Source organism: Lutra lutra, chromosome 12 (assembly GCF_902655055.1).
Source record: "Lutra lutra chromosome 12, mLutLut1.2, whole genome shotgun sequence".
NCBI lineage: Eukaryota > Metazoa > Chordata > Mammalia > Carnivora > Mustelidae > Lutra > Lutra lutra.
The window spans coordinates 79,978,328-80,002,213 of NC_062289.1; the positions used below are offsets into that span (position 1 = coordinate 79,978,328).

At 45.9% G+C, this 23,886-nt stretch overlaps 1 protein-coding gene and 1 pseudogene across 1 annotated transcript in view; both read left to right on the top strand.

Moving 5' to 3' along the window:
* TMEM132D (transmembrane protein 132D) overlaps window positions 1–23,886 on the top strand; it is a 603,276-nt gene that overhangs the window by 484,988 nt on the left and 94,402 nt on the right. The window lies entirely within an intron of this gene.
* LOC125082763 (uncharacterized) lies at window positions 21,237–21,336 on the top strand (annotated as a pseudogene).

A 23,886-nucleotide genomic window follows, 5' to 3' on the forward strand; every position in this document is an offset into this window, starting at 1 on the left:
GCAGCGATGTGGAAGACTTCCCAGCGGGCTCGGAGTGTTTGTGTAGAACTATGGTGGCACACGTGTGGCAACAGCAGACTTGTTTCTTCAGCCACACTCCTCCTGTCATTCAGCAAACACAGCTGAACTCCTGCTGTGTGCCGGTCCCCATAACAGGTGCCAGTGAGATGGGCCAGGGGCCTGCCATGTGGAGTGGCCAGTCACTGTGAGCATGGGGCTGTCCATTCCAATAAAAGATATTTACCTTGGCTAATAGGGACAGTAAAGGTATTTGGGTGTAAAGATACCCAGTGGCTCACAGAATCATGAGGAAAATTCTAGAACCACATTTGGAAAATGGGCAGTAGATCATCAGGATCCCAGCAGAAGACACACACTCACACCGGGATAATTTGAAGAGAGTTAGGGTCTAGCAAAGATGTTGTCAGGGTACAATAGGGTTGGAACAGCCCCTGAGACCTGACCGAGGCAGGAGAGAAAGCAATGACCAGGATCTGTAGACAGAGGGTTGTGTGAGAAGGCTGATGTACAGCTGCTGAAACCCTCAGTAAAAGGAATGGAACCATCAGTGGAAGCTCTGCAAGGAGGTTTGGTCTAGGTGCTAATACCCAGGAATGCTCTCCTCCCACCTTCAAACCCTTATTGGCACTTCCTGCTGCTTGAACCCAAGCAGAAGCTAGTTGGGTAAAATGATTCATGACTGTAACACATACCAGTCACCACCCAGACCACCCACCAGTGGGGGCTAAGTGAGGGGAACTCCATCTGGAAGGGGTACATGGAGGGAGCCCAATGGAGACCGCTGAAAAGGGACTGGGCATGCAGGGTCACAGCCATCAGCCTGGCGCCGGCCACCTGCACTCCAGCCTCTATCAAATGTAATCTCCAGTCCCTTCTTGTTTGTACCTTCTCTGGGGGACAAGACAGACGATGAGTAAACCTGTAAGTGGGCATGACCACGGCAGATAGGAAAACATCCTTCCAGGAACTGTGAGGTGCACGGACGTGACAGGGTACTTAACTAGGAAGACTTGGGAAGCACTAATGATAATCACGGTTTTTTCCATTTACAGTTCAACACCCATTCAGTATCCTCAAACAAGACAAAGCACACTGGGTCAGGCACACTGGCAGATCCTATGGTTATTTCGTCGTTCTAAGTGAGCCATCTCATGGCAGCGTGGGGTCCTGGAGGGTGACAGGAGCTCTGCCTTCACTGATCTTGTCTGAAGCAAAATTTAAAAATTTTTTTAATTAAAAAATTTAATTAAAAAAAAAACAGCCTCTGTTTAGCTTCTAAGTCCTTTGTGGGGCAATAAATAGCAATTTTCTTGGTTCCCCTCTTAGACCTTCAGTGATGTCTGTGCTTGGGCGGGATGAGATTCAGGATTCGATTTTAAACGTAATCCATTAGCATTATCTTCATTTTACGTGTTGAACAGATTTTGCAAGGAGGATTGCCTTTGCTGTTTCGTAACATTAGGAGTGTCTACAGTGTTCTTTCGTGATGGTTGAGTTAATTAGTGTGAGATCAGAGGGTCGTACTGAGTTCATTATCTCCAAGCTGATGGCGAAATCAACGATCTATGACATGGTTTCCACATTAAGTGAGCAAACGCTGTTTCCTTCAGCAAACATTTCACGAAGTGTTGAGCCCTCAGTAATCCTTCTTGGTCTCAGAATGGCAAGTCAGAAGTGCTGACAATTATTAGATACTTCAATTTTATGTGAAAACACTTGGACCTTCTTTGGAAATAGACTTGCAGCAATTTAACTTCATGATATCAAGATAGAATAATTGTAGATTTGACTTAAATTGTATGTTACAGGTATATTAATATTCAATCAATACAACCTTATTTGCCTATTAAAATCTAATTGCTAGCTGGGAGCTTTGTTGCCTTGGAGTTTCCTGTTCTTTCAAGTTTTATCATGAAAATCTACTCTTTGAGGCCAGTGGCCTCCACTTGCAGTGGCATGCTTTTCTAGTCAGGCATAATCATTGTCTGTTTCCACGCTAGCCAGCACGTCATCCTGACTTCAGATGGTGAAGAGAGACACCTTCCACTATGAGGGAACTTTCCTGAGAACTAGGGACTGTTTTAGTTATTCTAGACCGTGTTGTCTGTAGTTGTTCTAGATCGTGTCAGGTGTGGTTATTCTAGACAGTGTCATGTGTGGTTATTCTAGATAGTGTCAGGTGTGGTTATTCTAGATAGTGTCAGGTGTGGTTATTTTAGACAGTGTTGTCTGTAGTTGTTCTAGGTCGTGTCAGGTGTGGTTTTCTAGACAGTATTGTGTGTGGTTATTCTACATCATGTCAAGTGTGGTTATTCTAGACAGTGTTGCGTCTAGTTGCAGATAGTGCCATGTGTGGTTGTTCTAGATAGTGCCATATCTAGTTATTCTAGATAGTGTTTTGTCTAGTTCTAGACAGTGTTCCATCTAGTTGTTCCAGACAGTGTTGTATGTAGTTATTCTAAATAGTGTCAGGTGTGGTTATTCCTGATAGTGTTCTGTCTAGTTCTTCCAGATAGTGTCTAGTCTAGTTGTTCTAGAATGTGCCATATCTAGTTATTCTGGACAGTGTTGTGTATAGTTATTCTAGACAGTGTCAGGTGTGGTTATTCTAGATAGTGTTCTGTCTGGTTGTTCTAGATAGTATACTGTCTAGTTGTTCTAGATAGTGTCATCTGTGGTTGCTCTAGACAGTGTTTTCTCTAGTTATTCTAGATATTGCTGTGTGTGGTTGTTCTAGGTAATGTCATATCTAGTTATTCTAGATGGTATTCTAAGTATTCTAGATAGTGTTTTGTCTAGTTCTAGATAGCATCGTGTGTGGTTTTTCCAGACGATGTTCTGTCTAGTTTTAGACAGTGTTGTGTGTAGTTATTCTAGATAGTGTTGTGTATGATTATTCTAGATAGTGTTCTGGTCTAGTTGTTCTAAAACATGTCAGGGCTAGTTATTCTAGAAAGTGTTGTGTATAGTTAATCTAGATAGTATTAGCTTTGGTTATTCTAGACAGTGTTCTATCTGGTTGTTCTAGAGAGTGTTGTGTGCAGTTGTTCTAGATAGCACCAGATCTATTTATCCTAGATAGTATTCTGTCTAGTTATTCTAGTGTTCTGTCTAGTTGTTCTAGATAGTGTCATGTCTCACTGTTCTACAGAGTATTGTGTCTATCCTTTATTCTGTATCTTTGTGAATCTTATCAGGACAATTTATGTTGAAATTTTAATCCCTGTGTTGGTGAAAATGAATGAAAAGCTACAGGGGGGAAAATACTAGGAGAGAAAGTAGCTGAGGATTTGTTTTTTGGGGTTTTTTTTTTTTTTTTTTGGCTTTTGTTCTTTTGTGTGGTCATGAAACTACTGAGAAATGTCATTTAGTTGCCAAATCCAGAGCACGACCTATTTCAGTAGTATTTTAGAAGGCTGACAACATAATATGTGTTGAGAATTCTGGAAACTAGAAAGGGAGAAGCTGGCCATTTGGTCTAGATGTCCCTTATAAATGTCATCATTTTAAACATCGATCCCAATACTTGTGTGCTGCAAAATGCGGCCCGTCCATCCATGTTCAGACACGAAATGTAGAAAAATCCTTTTGACTAACCCCCAAATCAGAAGACCTACCAAAATAAAAACTGATAGTAATTCGTACACTTCCTAAGGAAAACTTGTACATTGACTTCCAGATTTTTAGCTTTTGCAATTTGCTGATATACGTTTTTAGAGAAAATAAAATGAGCTACTTAGGAGGCTTTTGAAACACCTTTTCGATTAAGGAGGCAGAGACGTTAACAAGAAAATCCATATTATAGCTTGTACAGCTTTTATGCCTTTGATAACAGCTTAATGAGCAGAGAAGATTGGTTGGATGAGTATATAATTTATACTGGACCATAAAAGATCCTTCCATTCCAGTAAATGAACAGAACTGGCCTCTGTTATCACTGATTATTTTATCACTGAAAAACAACAAATTGGGTATGTCACTCTTTCCTTTTGCCCAGAAAACACAACTTGATCCCATGGTCTCCTTCCCCTATGCCCTTGTTGACTTAATATCTCATCTCTTCACCTGGGTTTCCGTTCTCTTTTTCCACTTCCATTAGAAAGGGAAAGCAGCCGCTGCTTCTCCTTGCTTCCAGTGCCATGATGCCCACCCTGCCTTTCTCTTCTCATGCTCACACCTCGCAAACTTTGGAGTCACTTTACAGCATCTGCAGTAGGATGCCTTCCCTATGCATATGGTCACTTGCTCTCTGAGAAGAAAACCCAAAAGCCTCCGGGAGCCAGAGGCCAAGATGAAGTGAGCCAGGCAGGAAGTGTGTGCAGGAAGGCAGGAAGGACCGCCCACCAGCAAACACACCGCTCCCTGCAGGAGGCCGCTTCCGCCCCGCTCATTCCCATGCTGTCAAGTCAGAACATCACCCAGCGTTGGCAGATTTTCCAGTTTTCCAATAAAAGCTATGATGCAGTATTTTTATGTGAAACTTCCTCATTTTTAAAGTCTGGTGAGTAATTCTTTTTTTTTTTTTTTTTTTTTTTTAAACACCAGACAGGATCAACAGAACACGTCTGCGGGCCAGGTCTGGCTTCTGGGATGCCAGTTCTCACGTTCTGTTGGCTGGCAGGTCGATTTTCTTCTGCTTCTGCCACCTTTCCTCCTGCTTGCTTTTTAGCCAAAGCAATGGTGTGTCCTCTATGACCACCCACTGTCACTGTGCTTTACAAACACACCATTACCCCATAAAGATATGGGGATGGAAGTTATGACTTATCAGCTGACATCAGAAATCTACTAAGGGCAGGAACTGTCTTTATTCGGGGAAAAAAGTGTTCTAATGAGTGAAAAAGAAACAAAAATAGCTGCATACAAATGTTTAGAGAAGTTTTATTCATAATTGCCCCAAATCGGAAGCCCCCAGATGTCCTTCGGTAAGCAAATAACCTGCTCCCTCCGGGCAGTGGGATAGTACTTTGTACATAAAGGAGAGCTATGGAGTTGATCCTCAGATTTTGAATTTTGGAAGTAAGCCAATCCTACATCTGTCCTCTTTGTTCTTCTTAATTTCCAATGCGTTTTTGGTCCCTTTCCAATTTCTCCATCTCAGACCCCAAAATTCACGAAGTCGTGTGAAATGTTTTCCCTTTATTTTGTAATCAGTGGCAGATCAGTTTCCATGGACCCCCTCACTGCTCACCACTGTTCCTGTCCCTGTGGGAAAAATGACTATTAACACAGGAGCCCTGAGCACCTCCTCCCCACGGGGCCTTTCAATTCCAGCTGCCAACCGAAGTCAGGTACCTGCTTCGTTTACTCAAGAAAACCAAATCAATCAAAATGAGAGCATCTCAACAGTTAATTAAAATTCCAAGATGTGATAGTAATAGAAGTAATTACCTACAATGTATTCAATCGGTTGTTAGCTAAACCCATAAAAAAATTAATCAAGAATAATTTGCTATTTGATACTGACATTTTATATTTCTCATTCATGCTAAGGAAAATCCCATTAAAGAATCTAATTTACTTTGCATTAAACTCACCTTTACAAGAACTGAAATCCAGTCTTGCCAGATGATAATAATGAGATTCAAAATAACTAGAGATGAAGTCCCCTGTTAGCAAGAAAATAAGCCACAGACCAGACTCTTTCCTCGGGTTGGAATCTGGTTTGCAAAAGTGTATTTTTTCAGCAGTCGTGCATACACAGAGTTGGACTGGCTTAAACTGGTAACTGCACACACCCAGTCTGTGTCCTCCCCCCCTCCCCCCGCTCTAACTAACCTGTTACAGCCTTACAGCAAGACAGGCATCACCTAGACATGCCAAGGATACAATGTATACAAATTACACTCGGCCTTGCCCTGTTGTAGAGGAGGTACTGATTTGTTCATACATCTTAGGTCCCACACACCCCTGGCTTCTAACCTGGAGTGTCCTCATCTGGAAAACCAGAATCAGAAGTCCCTATGACAAGGAATAGCTAGGAGCAAGTAATAGTGTTTTTAACGGCAACAGATACGGGACTGCATCTGAAGTAACCACTTAGTGATTTGTGTTACAGTGTATCTGTTTTGCTTGGAGGTAGCAAAAGCCTGTGTGTGTGGTGGGGCACATGCATGCTTCTGGACTTTGCTTCATGGTGCTGGGATGGAGGGCTAAGTCTGGCTGCTGGTTTTGAGCAGATTTCTGAAGCTGCGTCTAGATTTTGCAGCCAGAGTGGGATCCATGAACAATGACTTCCATAGACAAGACAGTAAGGGCGTACTTCCGCTTGTGGACCCTCATCTAAAAAATACTGCCTCTCTCCCCGGACAGGAGTGTTCTCAAGAATGTTTTATTCATCCTTCTATTCCCACTGTCTGGAGTTTTGTAGCAGCTCAAAAAAAATTAACTGATTAAAGAGCTAATCAATGGACTTCATTAAAAATAAAATCTCCGGGATAATTACTGAAAATAGGAGCAAAATGAGTGTTTAGCATCTGAAAATAGAAAAGGAAGAAAAATCAGAAGCAGGGAGAAAAATAACAGCCCCAAACGCCAAACAAAACAAAACAAAAAAATGTAAGAAGAGAAGAAATAAATAGAACGAGCTTTAAAAGCCACGGGAAACAGCACGAAACATATATGGCACAAAGTAAATTAATTCAAATGTATAGGTACTGATTTCCGATGAAAATGAATTAGACTTTGCAATTAAAAGACCAAGGTTGTCAAACTAAAGTTAAAAATGTGTGTAGACTCCAGCAATATGCTTTCATTAAATACACACATGCACACACGCGCTCCTAAAAATTAAGAACATAACAGATTGAAAACAGAAGCTTAGAAAACCATACTCAGACACTCCTAACCAAAAGGAAGTTAGTGTGGCCATTAACTATCCAGTGGAATAGACGTTGAGGTAAAAAGTATAAGTAGACCTGAAAATGTCCGTGTCCGTGTTCACACACTCTGTGCACTTTGTGTCTGCTTCAGTATCTCACCATAAAGGATAGGCTCCTGAAGTTTCCCTCTCCTCCTAGGAGGAAAAACAACTTTAATGGACTCGAGGAAACCTCTCTCGAATGGAGGAAGATTGAACTTAGAACGGGTTGATGGGAGAGGCTGCAAAACCTGTCCTAAAAGCATCGGGCCACAGCCATTTTTTGGAATGGTATTTTGACTGGTGGACTCTAGGAGCCCAACTGAGAGCCTTTGAACCCCAGACATGGATGTCCTTAAGTGCCCATTGGCCAGAGTGTCCAGGGTCCATGGATCAATCTTCTGTCTCTCTCTCTCTCTCTCTCTCTCTAGCTCCCTCAGATTAGTGAGATTACAGGAGATAATGATTTTTTTCCTACTTTCTAAGTAACTTTGGTCAAGGAAGGTGTTGCTCTTCCAAGAGCTGTGGAAAAGATTGAGGTTTGTTTTATCCAGGGATGAGTAAGTCAGGGCAGTGGGGTATCAGGAGTGGGAAGAGCTCTTCTGACTGGAGTATGGTGAACAGAGTATTAAAAGCAACTCAGGAGAGGGTGGGCCAACGGGAAAGTTCTTTGTAGTGCCGCAACTCAGGCAGGAGAAAATTGCAGCTCCGATGAGGGTGTCCGTGGATGGAGGTGGGTGTGATGGGTATGGGGAGAAGCTGATGGGCATGAAGGTGGTCCTGAAAGCTGAATGGACAGGACACAGTGATGGATGGTTGGAGAGGGAAGTAAAGAAAGTCAGGCAGTTCCCTAGACTGATGGCCTGAGCCCCTAGATGGAAGTGGTATTGTTCTCTGAGATGGGAAAACCCACGTAGGGAAAAGACCATAAGCTTGGGTATGGGTATGTTAATCTTGAAGTATGTACCTTAGAAATCGGGCATTGGTGCAAGTATACACAAGGCCCAGTGCCTAGACTTTGGAGAGGTCAGCCTGGGGGAGGGAATATCTATAAAACGGTAATGCTGACACAGGTTGAATTCAGCACTCAGAGTCTAAAGGGTTTTATTTTATTAAATTGCAAATCAAGGGGCGCCTGGGCGGCTCAGTGGGTTAAGCCTCTGTTTAGGCAGAGGTCATGATCCCAGGGTTCCAGGATCGAGCCCCGCATCGGGCTCTCTGCTCCGCAGGGAGCCTGCTTCCTCCTCATTCTCTGCCTGCCTCTCTGCCTACTTGTGAGCTCTGTCTGTCAAATAAATAAATAAAATCTTTAAAAAAAATAAAATAAATTGCAAATCAAGAAATTATTCTGCATGCTGAAGCTAACTTCCCTCATCCTCCCGCTATCTGATGTTACCGTCTGGAAACAATGTACTGTCTAGGTTGATACATTCTCATTGGACACAGTCCTGAAGTTCTAATCCATTCAACAAATGTTTCAGAGACTTTATGATACCGCCCCCCCCCCCCCCTCCGCCTCAGCCCCTCTGGGATATAACGTCTGCTCGTCTGCTCGAGCATCCTGATTCTTGCTACGCTCAGGAACATGCAAGACCGTTTACTGAAACCAAACCCAGAGCGAACAAACTTACGTTAGCTAGAGGATAGGAGAAGAGAGGTCCACGGTGACACAAAAGGAAACCAGGGACACGTTTACTACATAAAACAAACAAACAGTCGTAGATACTGGAAAAAGTCCTAGAGGAAATACATCAAAATTATAACGGTGGTTCTGTCTGGGTAGCGGGATTACCACTTATCTCTGTGTACTTCTTTATGCAGCTCTGTGTTTTCCAAATGCTCTGCAATAAAGATGATGCACGTTTTATCTCTAATGCGAGAGAATGGCCAGTCCATCTGGACTGGGAGCAACCTGAGAGCCACTCCTGCCTTTCCCCTGCTCAGAGAAGGCCAGTTTTGTTAAGGTTTGAGGGAAGACTATGTTCAGGGAATCTGGTTACAGACCCAGGGGACTATAATCACAGTTGTTCCAAACAAAGTGTATCCATGTCCTTGGGCCACCATAATAAATGACCACAAACTCGGATGGCCTAAAACAAGAGCACAGCTCTGGAAATGGGAGTCTGAAGTCAAGGTGTGGGCAGGGCTGTGCTTGCATTCTGAAGGTTGACTGAGAAAGCCCAGGTGTGTAGCACCTGGTGAAGGAATGTATCAGCAAATGGTGATGTACCCACATGGCGAAACGTTACTTCATAGTACAAATGAAAAAGACAGACAAATGCACAACAACACAGACCAGTCTCAGCAACATCACGCTAAGTGGAAGGACGTAATGTCCGATGACGTGTATATGGAAATTCTCAGGGAATGCTCAGGTGTGGTGGGAAAATGGGAGTCTTGGACGAGGAGGGAAGCCTGACCATACACGAGCACAAAAGAACTTTTTGGAGGCTACGGAGTGCTCTAGGACTAGGTTGTGGTGATAAGTTGCTCAATTAAATACATTTACTAAAATCCATCAAATTATACATTTAAAATTGTTGAATTCGCTTTATGGAAACTTTACCTCATAAAGCAGTTAGGAAACACCTAATAGGACTGGGACTGCTCTCTCAAGGAGAAGGGGGGGCGAAAAACGGACAAGAATTCAGTACAACGCTCTGTTCTCACAGAAAGAGAGTGGCCATAAATTCCAGTTTTAATTTGACTAGAATTTTTATTAAAGTTACTCAGTAAAGCTCACCGTGTCACCCTTAATGAAGTGTCTCAAATATGCCTTAAATACACATTTAATGTACATCTAATGAGACTCTTCGGCCAACTAATTATCAGGCATGTTTAATGGGGTTTAACAATTGCCAGGGAGAAACATAAGCCCTTTCTACATGGATTTATCCTTATCAAAATACTTTTAAGATAATGGATTTCACCCACATAGATTGCCTTTGTGAATAAAAATCATTACGTTCACCCACAATAATAGTACTTCTATTTCTATCAGTTATTAAAACCTATCCAGTTAACATAAGGAGTTGTCACTACTGGCATTCTTTATGGACCTGTGATTCTTTGTGGCTATGGTATGTTAAAGAGACTTAGATAAAATTGGAAATTTCATGAAATGTACTTCATTTCAGAAAAGTAGCAGCAAAGAAATAACCAATTTTGTGTTTGGGGCAGGTGAGAACAGACTGCAGGTTCCTATAAATCAGATTTTGGAGAAACGTAGATTTTTCAAGGCACAAGCTTTGAAAGCCAAAGTCAAGCCCAGATTTATGTTCTTGAGCACAGAGAGTGGGCATTAACATAAATTCAGTTGCTCCTAGTCTGAAAAGATTAGGTATTTAACAGTTGCTGCCATGCCTACAATGAGAAAGGATCGGAAGCCGTTACTTGTGTGTCATTTCTAAGAATATTTTTTACAAGACGGATTATGTCTCTTCATAATAGCTTCATGGGTTTCACATTTCCAAATCTCCCTAGATTTGCAAATGACCCGCAGCAGTCGCTGAGTCATGCCAGGAGAAGAAAGAACCTTTCTTCTGCAGACCGTGGTCACATTCACCCACTTACTTATCCAGGGAGGAGGGGGTCCACATGCCGTGCCCCGATGCCCACGCTGCACCACGGGACAGATGCAGCAGGGAGCTAGACACACATCGTCCTTGTGCTTGTCCATCTTACAGTCTGGATCAGGTGGCAACTTAGAAGCTTAAATAATTAAACTAATGACCTAATCATTTTTTTCTTTTGATCATTTTAATAATCATATTTGATTTAACAACTTAAACTTGAAATAAGCATGAACGGAAGATAACCTCCAACCATAAAGGCTACAAAGTCAAAGAGGGGACATTCTTTTTTTTTTTTTTTAAAGATTTTATTTATTTATTTGACAGAGAGATCACAAACAGACAGAGAGGCAGGCAGAGAGAGAGGAGGAAGCAGGCTCCCTGCTTAGCAGAGAGCCCAATGCGGGGCTCGATCCCAGGACTCTGAGATCATGACCTGAGCCGAAGGCAGCGGCTTAACCCACTGAGCCACCCAGGCGCCCCATTTTTTTTAAAGATTTATTTATTTATTTATTTGACAGAGAGAGATCACAAGTAGGCAGAGAGGCAGGCAGAGAGAGAGAGGAAGGGAAGCAGGCTCCCTGCTGAGCAGAGAGCCCGATTCGGGGCTCGATCCCAGGACCCTGGGATCATGACCTGAGCCGAAGGCAGCGGCTTTAACCCACTGAGCCACCCAGGCGCCCCAAAGAGGGGACATTCTAATGGGCAACGGGTAGGGGGTGGTTGTGCACTGGTGGGTGGGACCCGCCGTAGTCGCCCGATGGGGTCACTGTGAAGGTGAAGATACTGCAGATGAGACAGGATGGGGGCCGGCTGGGGAGGTGAGCTCGTGCCTTGCCCCCCTGCACCTGTCTTACTTGGAATCTCCAGATGGGCTCACCCTGCAACACCCAAGTCAAAGGTCCCATCCGTCACTCTTCCTGAGTTCTACTCTCTGCATGTGTCCTTCCCATGGCTCCATCACTTTCTTCCAACACCCCTTAAACATGCAGCAGTAAACCTTTTGCCTGGCACTAGTTCGCTGATTGCCTGTCTGCTGAGTCATTTGTCTCAGGCTGCGATGGTGGGCATACGTGTTTTATGGACCCAACAGGGTTGGGAGGGGTGCTTCTGAGTCACTAAAGAGAGGGGTCATCCATCGTGGGCAGAGGTCGTTCCCGGCCATTCTCAGACTATGCTGCCTGTTAGAATCACCTGGGGAGATTTTGAATTTCCGAAGGTCCAGACTGCAACCCCTCCCAGTGAAATCAGAATTCTGAGTGCAAGAGCCAGCCTCAGCATTGTTGAATTTCCCCAAGGTGGTTCCAGCAGGCCGCTAAGTTTGGAAAACATGGAGCTAGAATCCCCGGGACCACATGAAACCATACTGCTGTCTGGGACTCACTCCCCAGAAATTCTGATATCATTGGTTGAGGTAAATCCCCAGCATTGCTATATGCCATCAGTTCTCCCTGTGACCTTAGTTGAGAACCAGTGCTCTGAACGCAACCTCAGGTGTGCTAGAACCTTAGGAAGACAAAGTGGTTTGGCTCTGATGCGTCTGACATTTTTCACAACCCTGGCTACACATCGTGGTGGCTTGACTGAATGTGATTTTCTCCTGGAAGTACGAAGCTCTTGGCCAGGATCAGGGTTGCCATCTCAGCCTGCTGATTTAGGGCAAACCTTAACTGTCACAAAGGGATTATACCCATGACCTTGGACTCATGAATGCCATGCTCTGACCCGCTGGACTCCGCCACAACGAGTGTTTTCTTGGCTGCAAATCCGTTGGAGCACTTCTGCCAAAGTCCAGCCTGATTAAATAAAATAATAATGATGAGCACTCAAGGTGGTGATCACCTGGTGATTCCAGCAAGTGAAGCAACACTCACTCCCCTGTGGTCCACTTTAGATAGCATCCAACGAAGGTGGGCTGCCTTAAACGTGTGGCTCATTTTCCACTGCAACCTTTATGAATGTGACGAGATTGCCTCAGTCCACCCAGGCAGTGTGGAATCTAGAGATATCTACAAGGACCCACCAATGATGCATTTAGCTTTCAATGTGGACCAAAGTACTGAAGGGAACATGGCCATAAAGCAAGGTACCTGTTGAAAGTGGAAGAAGATCTTTGCAAAGGACATTTCAGATAAAGGGCTGGTATCCATCTCTAAAGAACTTTTCAAACTCAACAACCAAAAACCAAAATACTCCAAACAATGGGCAGAAGGCATGAACAGACACTTCTCCAAAGACGACATCCAAATGGCCAACAGACACATGAAAAGATGTTCAACATTGCTCGTCATCAGGGGAACACAAAGCAAAACCACAATGAGATACCATCTCACACTGGTCATAATGGCAAAAGTTGGCAAGACAGGGAACAACAAGTGTTGGCGAGGAAGTGGAGAAAGGGGAACCCTCTTACACTTGGTTGGAATGCAAGTTGGTACAATCACTCTGGAAAACAGTGTGGAGATTCCTCAAAACCTTAAAAATAGAGCTACCCTATGACCCAGCAATTACACTGCTAGGTATTTACCCCAAATATACAGATGTAGTGAAAAGAAGGGCCACCTGTACCCCAGTGTTCATAGCAGCAATGGCCATAGTCGCCAACTGTGGAAGGATCCCAGATGCCCTTCAACAGGCGAATGGATAAAGATGTGGTCCATATATACAATGGAATATTCCTCAGCCATCAGAAAGGACGAGTACCCACCATTTGCATCGACATGGATGGAACTGAAGGGGATTAAGCTGAGTGAAATAAGTCAAGCAGAGAAAGTCAATTATCATATGGCTTGACTTGTTTTTGGAACATAAGGATTAACATGGAGGATCACAGGGGAAGGGAAAGAAATCAGAGAGGGAGACAAACTTTGAGAGACTATGGACCCTGGGAAGCAAACTGAGAGTTTCAGAGGGAAAGGGGATGGGTGGACGGGTAAACAAGGGATGGGTGTTAAGGAGGGAGCTGACAGTGTGTGATGAGCACTGGGTGTTTTACACAGCTAATGAATCATTGAACACTACATCGAAAACGAATGATGTACTCTACAGTGGCTAACTGAACATAATAAAAAAAAAAAAAAAAAGGAGAAGAGAAGAAAAAGGAAGTGGGAGTTGACTGAAAGAAATCCCAGAAGGAACCCTTGATAGGCCCTGTTGTGCTGAAGGCAGAGCTCACGTGGTGTCTCCTGACAGTGCTCGGGGCTGGGTGGGGAGCGACCCCCACAGCCTGCCCTTCTAGAACTTAGATCCTGATGTGGCCAAACAGGAAATAGCTTCATAGGGAAAATTGATTTCTGGGAGTGACAAGGACAATGGCATCAAATACCAAGACGAGTGGTTTGAAGACTTTATCATAACCTGCTTGCACGTCCTGGCGGCTCGAGTGAAACTGATAGCTGTGCAGGTGGAAGAAAGTGGCTGGAAATGCAGAATATATCGGACCCCTTGCCTGAGGGAGGCTCCGATGGGTAGCACACGGGGCATGGACTAAAGAATGAATCCTGACCCCCGAGGTTCTGGCCGGATCAACCGGGTGCAGGCCACACAGTGCTCTGTTTGCAACTCCGAAAGAGGAGAGGCTCTTGCGGGGAACATCAAGACTTCTGCTCGGGACCCAGGGAATCGGGCACACCCCAGTGTACAGGGTGGGGAGGCAGAGGAATCGCTGAGCTGGGAGCTCCTGGGAGAGGGCAGAGCTGGACACGTCCATCTGCAAATGAGCAGAATACAGGTGTCCCAGGAGTGGATGAGCTCACCTCCAGGGTTCTCGTCTTCCACGGCCACGGGGCACCCCCGACATCCTGGAAACAGAACTGCTTCGCTATAGACCCATTTCTCTGTATTTTCAAACGGGTGAGGGTAAGATCGGTGTGTGCGGGCTTGTTCAGGGAGCCTCGTTGCGCAGGACGACCCGTGGTCCTTTTTCATTTCCGTCGAGCATGCGTGGTACTCATCTGTTTTCCACGGAGGACAGCCTCGCCAGCCAGCCACGGAGCCAGCTGAGAACTGCGGAATCCTAGGTCTGGGTACTGAGAAGAGATGGGGCAGTTAAGGCTCCAGCAGGGAGAGTGGCCAAAAGTGCTGATTTTGTTCCTCGTACAGGTAACATCCCCACTCCCATCGCCCAGCAAGGGAAGGAGAGACCCAAGAAACATTTCCATGGCTGGTAGTGCACCATGGGGCTGAAGTCAATGCATGGATGGCCGTGGTCATTTAAAAATCCCAGACTCACCTTCCTCGGCCTCCCAGAATAATCTTATGCGCGTCCCTTGCCCCCACCATTGCTAATTAGTATGGGCTCAAGACATGCAAATTCATTTCTGCATTAGCCTAAGAAAAACATAATTAAGAAGTTGTCTGGTGAAAGGAAGAAAAAGCGCATAATGTATTCCAGGGCCTAACTGCATATGACTTTTTGGACTGCACAGATTTCGGATTAACCACACTGCTGAGTCTTCATTAGCATAGATAATCAGGACCTGGCTCCACGCCCCCCACCGGCGTAAGTCCTGCTGAATCCCTAGGCTTATAGGTCAAAACCTATAGAACTTCAGAACCCTTTACAGTCCCTCTGGAGGATTGGGGTTCTGAGCTAGACCCACTTTTAGGTGCCCAGTTAGTCAAATGAAGTCTGGAGCAGCCCTTTGATGTTTATTAATTTTGTATGACCTCTCCGTGCTGACTGAATTAATTCCTTAGTTTCACGTACCATAAAACCAGTAGGCTTCTTCCAGCCTACGGAAAATTCTGTTGCCTTTGACAATTTGACATGCATTTTTCTGTAGTGATAGAGAAAGGGGCTGACAGCTCGTTTAGTTAAAGGCTACAGGCAAAAACTCCCCCAGTTTCAAAGAGCAAATACTTTACAATATCAAGAGGACTCCATCAACAGACATAAATTAATATTCATGCTGAGTTTCACACCACTGCTCCGTGGTGCCAAGAAGAAGTGAAGTTTTCCTCCTAAGAACCATCATCGACATCCACAATTGTCAGTCCTGGATATAAACTGAGGGTACTCAGCAGAATTTTGTAATATTGTTAGAGTTTTCTCATCAGGGAGAGCAGTGCCTCCCTGGATTTATAATTTCTGACACACACAGCAGCCTGCTTTGGGGGAAAAAAAAAGTTATGAAAGTTATAAATGAAGCCATAGACTCAGTCCTGTGTCCTTAACATCTCCTACACGTTTTCACTTGGGCTGCTGGGACCAGGCAATGTTTGCATCCCCGACTGCTGGATCACACACACACTGGCAGACTCATAGGCAGTCTGGAAGCATCCCAGACTCCGAGCCTCCCACGGCCGGCCACGTTGCCCAAAGGAGATGTGAACTCTGGTGGACAGGAGAGGAGTCACTTCTCCGTGCCCACCGAACGGGGCTCCAGAATTGCCCATTCTCATGATCCAAGACAAATCAGAAATCCAGATGTTTGAGTATCTCCCGTTTTTTAAATACCGTGATCAGTCAAAAAGGATCCCATCAGTACAGTTCAAGCAGAACATTCCGTGGGCTGGATTCCGTGCCAAGAACCCTAGTACACGGTGATTTGAGTGGGGTGAGAAGAACTGAGCTTTGCAGAATGGAAGGCATTAAAGTTCTCTGCCTTGAGGAACACCATGTGGCCATAAATGGGGTGAAGGGCGGACACAGACGCCAGATGGACGTCCGCAGATGGATGACGTGATGTCTCTTGAAAGAAGCCAGGGACAGAAGACTATATCACGTGATTCACCTCCTCTGAGATTTCCAGAACAGGGAAATTCACAGAGATGGAACACAGATTCGTAATGCTTGGGGCGAGAGCCAGGATGGTGCTCCAAAGGGGAGAATCCTCCCAGGGTACATTTGTTTCAAGATGATAGAAATGGTCTAACATGGACCATGGCGATGGTTGCGGATCTTCGAGTATATTGAAAAGTACTTGGAGTATATTGAGAAGTACTGAATCGCTCCCTTGACATGGGTGGATTGTATGGTACGTGAATTCTATCTCCATAAAGCTGTCCCCCAAATACAACATCAGCCACACCAAACCACCATACCTCGAGGAGCTGAGATCTTCAGCACACAGAACCAACCCCCAACGTCTGCATGTCACACCACACCCCTGCCCGGGCTTCTGGAAACATCCCCCTAAAACTCAATTCAAGAGCTCAACTTACGTCCTCTATCTAGAAAATTCAGGCTGATGGTAGTTCGCACGTTCCCCAAGCCTCCCTTCCTGCTGAGAAGGTCTTAGACATTCTTGCACATGTCCTATTGCCAAGGATTAAAAAGGAACAGCAACAATGACAACAACAAAAAAAACCATTATTTTGTACACTCTCTTCAGTGCTGCGGTGTCCCGCCAGCCCCGAGCTCACATTTAAAGTCAGACCTATACTGTAGTCTCCTCTCTTCCTTGGAAATCCCACTTGGAAAACACTAATCTTACGGATAAAGGTTGGCTTAGCTTCTTAAACTCGTTAATATGCCTTTGTCTCTTTAATCAGGAGGAGGCCAGACAGCCCATTTGGTGGGAACGGAGGGTTAATCCAAACCCCTCCCCTTAATACAATACAATTGAACCCATGGGATTTATCCATTATAAAGTGCTTTTTGAGAAACTCCCAGTGGAGTCCTTTTTTCTTTCTTTCTTTTTTTTTTTTTCAATGTAGAACCTGTTTGCTTCACATCTCTAAAGAGTCTTCTGTAGCAGTTAATGTAATAAATAAAAATCTCTATTTGACCACATCCTCCAGGATGTCAAGAGCGCTTGGCAATTGGCTTAGCAGCTCACGGAGTTTGAACAGTGGCAGGAGCCTGGCCGAGGATCTCCCCCCAGTTCCGAGCTCCTCCTGGAGGGGTAACTCTAATCAGCTTAAGGAGTTAATTAAACAGCTGTCACTTAGCTCCTTAATTCTGAAACTCAATGCTAAATAAGATTTGAAATTACTTATGCAAAACTGAGCAGTGCTTTTGTGATCCCCGATCTCTTCAGGTGGCACAGAATAAAGGAGGCGTCGTTCCCAGACAGTGGGGGCCACAGGGTGACCCGGAGAAATGGACCGGGGTCCTGGGAAAATACTCGCCTTCCTGGGGAGTACAGGCAACCAGGCAAGAGATCCAAATCTTGCCCTTTTTGATCCAAAAGGGACCTCATGGTGAGGGGTAATTACCATCTACCAGGATACAAGTCGCCTACTGTATCCTACAAGCCTACGCGCCCTGTACACGTGTTGTGTTCAGAGTTCTCGGTGATTTTTACAAAAGGTGAGCCAAATACGAAAATCAGGAGCTTTTACCTAAAAATATCGATTCTTGGCTTCTCTAAAAAAAATCAGGAATCCTGCAAACCTGGCTTTGTGTTCCTGCAAGGCAACTCTTCCGTAGAGCTAAGATCATCTTCTGATTGAGTGTGCGACCCTGGCTCACCTGGTTAGGGATAAAAGCAGAGTTTCGATGCCATGTCCCAGGATACTTGTCTTGGCCAGGATATGGTGGCTGTGGAGACAGGAGCAGGCTGTATGAGAATTGTCCCATCTCTTGACATGCCTGTGTGTCCTTACCTGGTGGCTCGGAAAATCCCCACGAGAAGGCACAAATGAGCAGAAAAGCTCAAGGTCCAAGCTGCATTGCCCTGGGGTCCTGCCCAGAGGTTCTTCTAGAAATAAATCTGACATCGATTTGCACGAGGAATGAATGCGGGCAAGATCTCACGACTCTGTGTCATCCAGCCATCCTACGGCAAGCTGGCATGCACCAGGCACTGGACAGAACTCACCGCCCAGGACAGCGGAGCCCTGGCTCAGCCAGGAGTGAACACGGCCAGTGAAATTAGCACGCAATCCACATTGCCTCTGAAAACTCCTCAGAGCACCCAAAAACTACAACCTCTATAACCTCCGTGTTTCCTTCGGTGTTCAAACGGATTATTGCTCTTTGGTTGAGTACCAAGTGAGGACGAAGGCTTATGTTTGGGGAAGCTGTGTGCAAAAAATGCAGCTCGGAGGCTGAGGTTCCTGTCAGGGCGGTCAGGTGCTCACCCTGTGGATGGCCCCTCGCCCCAGGACAGAGCCCGAGCTCACAGCGGGGCATGGCGGTGATGTGTCCCAGCCTCTTCCCTTCCCTTGATCCCTACTTCTCTCCTTCCCTCTCTTTCACTTTTTCCTCTTGCCAAGAGCATGCTGAATTCCTATAAGTCACTGCATGTCTTATCATAAGGCTAATAATAACCAACCTTCTTGAAAAATTGGTAACTTCGAGCACTGTTTGAACACTTGGCTTGCGTTTAGGTGCCTGCTGCCCCTCAAGAGAACCGTCCAAGGTAGAATCTACCTAGAACCCCACTTTCCGGATGAGGAAAAGGAGTGACAAGTGTGGAAGTAACTCGAAGAATCACAAGACTTGTAGGAAATAGCACAGCTGGGGTTTGCCCCCGGGCAGCCCAGGTGGAGAGCCTTGTGGGTGGACTCCTACCAGATGCCATTTAGATCTTTTAAGACAAGGACAGTTGGCCCCAAGAGGGTGCATGGTCAAGGGCACATGCCCAAGGTCACCTTACGGTTCCAGGCGGGGGCTCACATTGTTCAGGCTGGCCTCCCTTGTCCGGCTCCTGCTTCCACGGCTGGCAGAAATCCTGTGGTCAGGTGGCATGGACAGTCGTAACCATGCCCACCCATGCTTTCTTGCCACCTGCTGGTCATGGTCCTAAGTGGCTTTCCCATATGCAGTCCTCACTTGCAGCCAGTAACACGGACACGTTCATGATCCCTGTTGAGATGAGGAGCTTGAGGCATGGGGCGGTCTCCAGTTTGCCCACCGTCGTGGACCTAGCGGGTATGGAAAGCAGGGTTCCGCATCACACCGTCTTGCACGTGAGCCAGTGTACCTCACCCAAAGCTCTACTGCCTTCACATACAATTTATTGTACGTAATATCTTTAATAAACTAGAAACAATAACACTGATTATTTCCACCTGGAAGCATTAAGAACGATGTAGCATTTGAGTTGGACCTTGAGCTTATTACCTTGGGATCGTTTTTAATAGGAAGCTCCACCTGTATAAAAAGCTACAATGTAAGAAATTTATTTATACTTAGTTTCCAAGGGTACAGGGACACGTACAGCCAGCCGGCTCTAGCCCTACAAAGCCCTGTCGTCGCTACACTGTAATCGCCACCAACAGGAAGTCAAATCAAGGATTTCCTTCCTGCTTCTGCATTTTAAAAATTTCCCCCATCCTTTGGTGCATTTATTTATCAAAACAAGCCCTAAATCTAGTAAAAGAAAAGCGGAAAAAAGAAAAGCGGAAAAGTAAAAGAAAACGGTCATGCCAGGACACAGAAATAGGAGGAAGAAACAGGACTCCGTCCCAGGACACGATTCAGCCTGGAATTCTCTGGCCCCACACAGCAGCAGCCTGGGCGCTGAGAACCCACTCAGCGGTGAACGACGTTTGTGTGAATCAGAGATCCATTGCCGGTGTTCAGCTTCTAGATTCAACCTGTGTACAAAACACGGGAAGCTTCAGGACACAGTGTAGTTGTTATCAACATGGAGAGCATCAAAGCATCAGCTCAGAATGAGAAACGTTGGAAGGTCAGGGTGGCAGGAAGAACGGACGGGAGTTGGAGCCGGGCTCATAGGGTGCGTGGGGCGGGGTTTTCCGTGTTCGTGGCTGCACTGGGGAGACACACCAGGGCAGCCACATGCGTTCCCATCAGGGTTCTGGAAGTCGATGGGACTCAGCTGGGGGGCTTCTGCTGGGGAGGGGAGTCCTCTCAAAGTCTTCCTTGTGGACTCTTCTTGGGGGGTGGTGCTGGATTTCAGCCGTGGCCGTGGACCAGACCACCTGCACTGGCCCCTCCATGGGTCTGGGCTTCTGTGCACCTTGGTGGCTGAGTTCTGCAACCAAGCATCACTGGAGAGAAAAAACGAGCGGAAGCTCAATCACTTTCTGCGGCGGAGCCTTCCAAGGAACACAGCCTCACCCGCTTGACATTCTCGTCGGCAGGCGTGGGTCCCCGAGGCCAGCCTGCACCGAGGGCCTGGGCTACCCGAGCTCCCGCCCTGCCGCTGCTCAGAAGGAGTGCCCAAGCCTCTACAGACACAACCACTCAGGAGATGACACGTTATCTCTCCATCAGAGGCGTGTGTGCTTAAGTTATAAATAAAGCCAACAGGGGAACTAAAACAGGAATCTAATTATACTGGTTGAGAAGAAGAGAGAGATGAGATTTAACTGTCGTGCCAGAAACCCAGATAATGACTGAGCCGCCTCTTCCCAGAACGTGTAGGATAGCGTGTTGCTGAGACGGCTGATAAGCCTTCCTCACCGAGGAATGGAAAGCGATGACCCGAGGGGAGCAGAATAGGGATGAGGAATGGGGGTCAGGATGGCCTTTTGTGGCATCTTATGATAAACCTTTTCACAAATGTTGTCTTTGAACAATGAGGTTGCTTGACCTTGATAAAAAAAATTTTAATTCACATAGACAAGAATAAACACTGCATCTGGCTCGTTATCAACTGCTTCCAGTAGACAGCCTGCCTGGTGGAAGGCACGGGCGGTGGCCAGCCTCTGTAGGCTCGGCTGTGCGGTGTCCCGCTGCTGCCCTGTGGGAGGAGGGATAATTTTACTTGACCTGGTATAGCGGCTAACATGCAGTCATTCTCCGTACTGGGCCTCAGCCGTGAAGCTGACAGGCTAATGTCCTTTTAAAAACAGAGTGCTTTATAAATGCACTTGCAACGCGGGCCAAATTGACTGATTCTCCCACTTGCTAAAAACAGTCACAGGCGCTCATGTCGGCAGCACAGAGACGAAAACCAGAAGGACACAGAGAAGATTAGCCCGGCCTTTGTGCAAGGATGACACACCAGTTTGTTCCATATTTAAAAAAAAAAAAAAAAAACAAATAAAGGTAAAATAAAAGAAGCACACAGGCATGACGCCCAAATGAGAGGTGGTATTTCTTTTTTTTTAAGATTTTTATTTATTTATTTGACAGACAGAGATTACAAGTAGGCAGAGAGGCAGGCAGGGGTGGGGTGGAAGCAGGCTCCCTGCTGAGCAGAGAGCCCGATGTGGGGCTCGATTCCAGGACCCTGAGATCATAACCTGAGCCGAAGGCAGAGGCTTTAACCCACTGAGCCACCCAGGTGCCCCAAGAGGTGATATTTCTGAGGCCTTCTCCTAGCTCTCCTGTTTCCTGAGGTATGAATGAGAAACCAGCCCCCGTCATCTTCAATGTGCCTAGTTGTTTACGGGGGACCCAGGCTGGAATTACAGAGCTTGAACAAACAGGCAAAAGGCAAGGATAGGGTGACGAGCCATGACTGTATCTGTCAGGTCATTGGTCTTCGTTGGGAAATGAATCGAAGAGATTTAGGAAATTAACCAGAGTTGAGAAGTCACGTTGAGGAAGAGAGAAGCCGTGGGGACGTTTGGTTTCCGAGTCAGGCTGGGTGTGCCCAAGCCCGTTACAACTGAAGCCAGGAGAACGGGGCCAGCCAGGCAGCACGCGGAAGGAATACTGTTGGCTCCTCAAACCTGAGCAGTCTGTTTTGGCTTAGGGCATCTATAGCTCAGAATTTAATGAATATTTTCATTGTTTGGAAAATGAAGTTGGGAAGTGGTCGGTGTTAGTCAGGCTAGAACTAGGTTATACCTCCGAAAGTCTCATTGCCTTAAGACAAAGAAAGCATATTTATGACTCTGGCTTTCTGTGCTCTGTGCGTCAGTGGGAAGCTCTTCTTCCTCCAGGGCCCGGGGTCACCAGGCTCACAGGGGCTCGACCCTCTTGTGGCTGCTCCGTCTGGAACAGGCAGCCCCCCTCAGTGTGGCCGCTGGTGAGAAAGTGCGGGAACTGCGCATCAAAGCTTTATGGTCCCGACCCAGAGTGGCAGACGACGGTGACCCTCACAGGTTAACGGCTGCAGCTGTTCACACGGCTCCAGCTTCGAGGGTTATGGAAAACAGGACAGTGCAAATGGCGTATTTTCTGAGCCATCCTTCTCTTCCGTGAACCGGAATTCCCCCTGCACGACCTGCGCATCCGCATCCAGACTGATGGGTCACGAACGTCTCCTTTAGGACCCCCCCCCCCCAGGTTAAATATCACCTTCGAGTACGATATAATTTGGCAGGAGGGAGAAAAAAATCATTTCTACGCTGGATATGAGCCTCTGTCTTTACCTGCGCGGAATACCATTTTAACATGAAACTGAATTCCTGCATCTTCTGTCCCTTGGACATTTGATGTCTTAGAATTCCTGTCTGCGGTGGACAGAGAACGGTAACGTGCTGCTTGTTTGTGTTGTCCGAGGTGGGTCAAGAGCAGAGGGTAAATGATGCCGATGTAAAATTTTAATTACGGAGAATTAATCGACTTAGCAGAATATGGCTTTTTTGTACTTAAACATCAGGAAGACAGCAGAATATGTCGTGTTGATAGAGATCGTGGAAAACTCCCATTTGTAGCTGCCCCAAAGGTAATCTCGCTAGGTTCCTACAGCCCCTTGCTGTGTAAATCTCATGTTCTCTAAGCAAATTCCAAAAATCTGTTTTATTCTGCCTCCCTGGGAGAGAACAGTGTCCCTGCGGGATTAGACTTGTGATTTTGTCTCTGCCAATTAGATGTGCCTGTGTGATGCTTTCTCTCCAATGTGCAAAAGAGGAAGTATGTGGGATTTGAGGAGCAGCAACAGGGTCTAAAACAGTCTGCTGACTTCCCAGCTTCCTAATCGGGGCAGAAGCAGCCGTCCACAGCAGGCTCACTGAGTGGTTGCAGACCCTAATCTTGAGAGGTCAGCCAGACTCCGTTTCTTCAACCCCATCAGCAATGCCACATCCTCTGCAAATCCCTTCCTGCTGAAATGAGCGAAAGCAGATTCTGTTTTCTGCAACTAAGATTCTTGACTCACACAGTGTCTCTCAAACCCAAACGTGGTTTCCAAGATATTCTTTTTTTTTTTTAATCAACATATATGTATTATTTGTTTCAGGGGTGCAGGTCTGTGAATCATCAGACTTAGAGAATTCACAGCACTCACCGTAGCACATACCCTCCCCAGTGTCCATCACCCAGCCACCCTCTCCCTACCCCTACCCCACAGCAACCCTCACTTTGTTTCCTGAGATTAAGAGTCTCTTATGGTTTGTCTCCCTCCCAATCCCATCTTGTTTAATTTTTTCCTTCCCTATCCCCCAAGCCCCCTGCCCTGCCTCTCAAATTCCTCATATCAGAAAGATCATATCATAATTGTCTTTCTTTGATTGACTTATTTCACTCAGCATAATACCCTCTAGTTCCATCCACGTTGTTGCAAATGGCAGGATTTCATTTCTTTTGATGGCTACGTAGTATCCCATTGTATATACAGATCACATCTTCATTATCCATTCATCTGTTGATGGACATCTGGGCTCTTTCCACAGTTTGGCTAT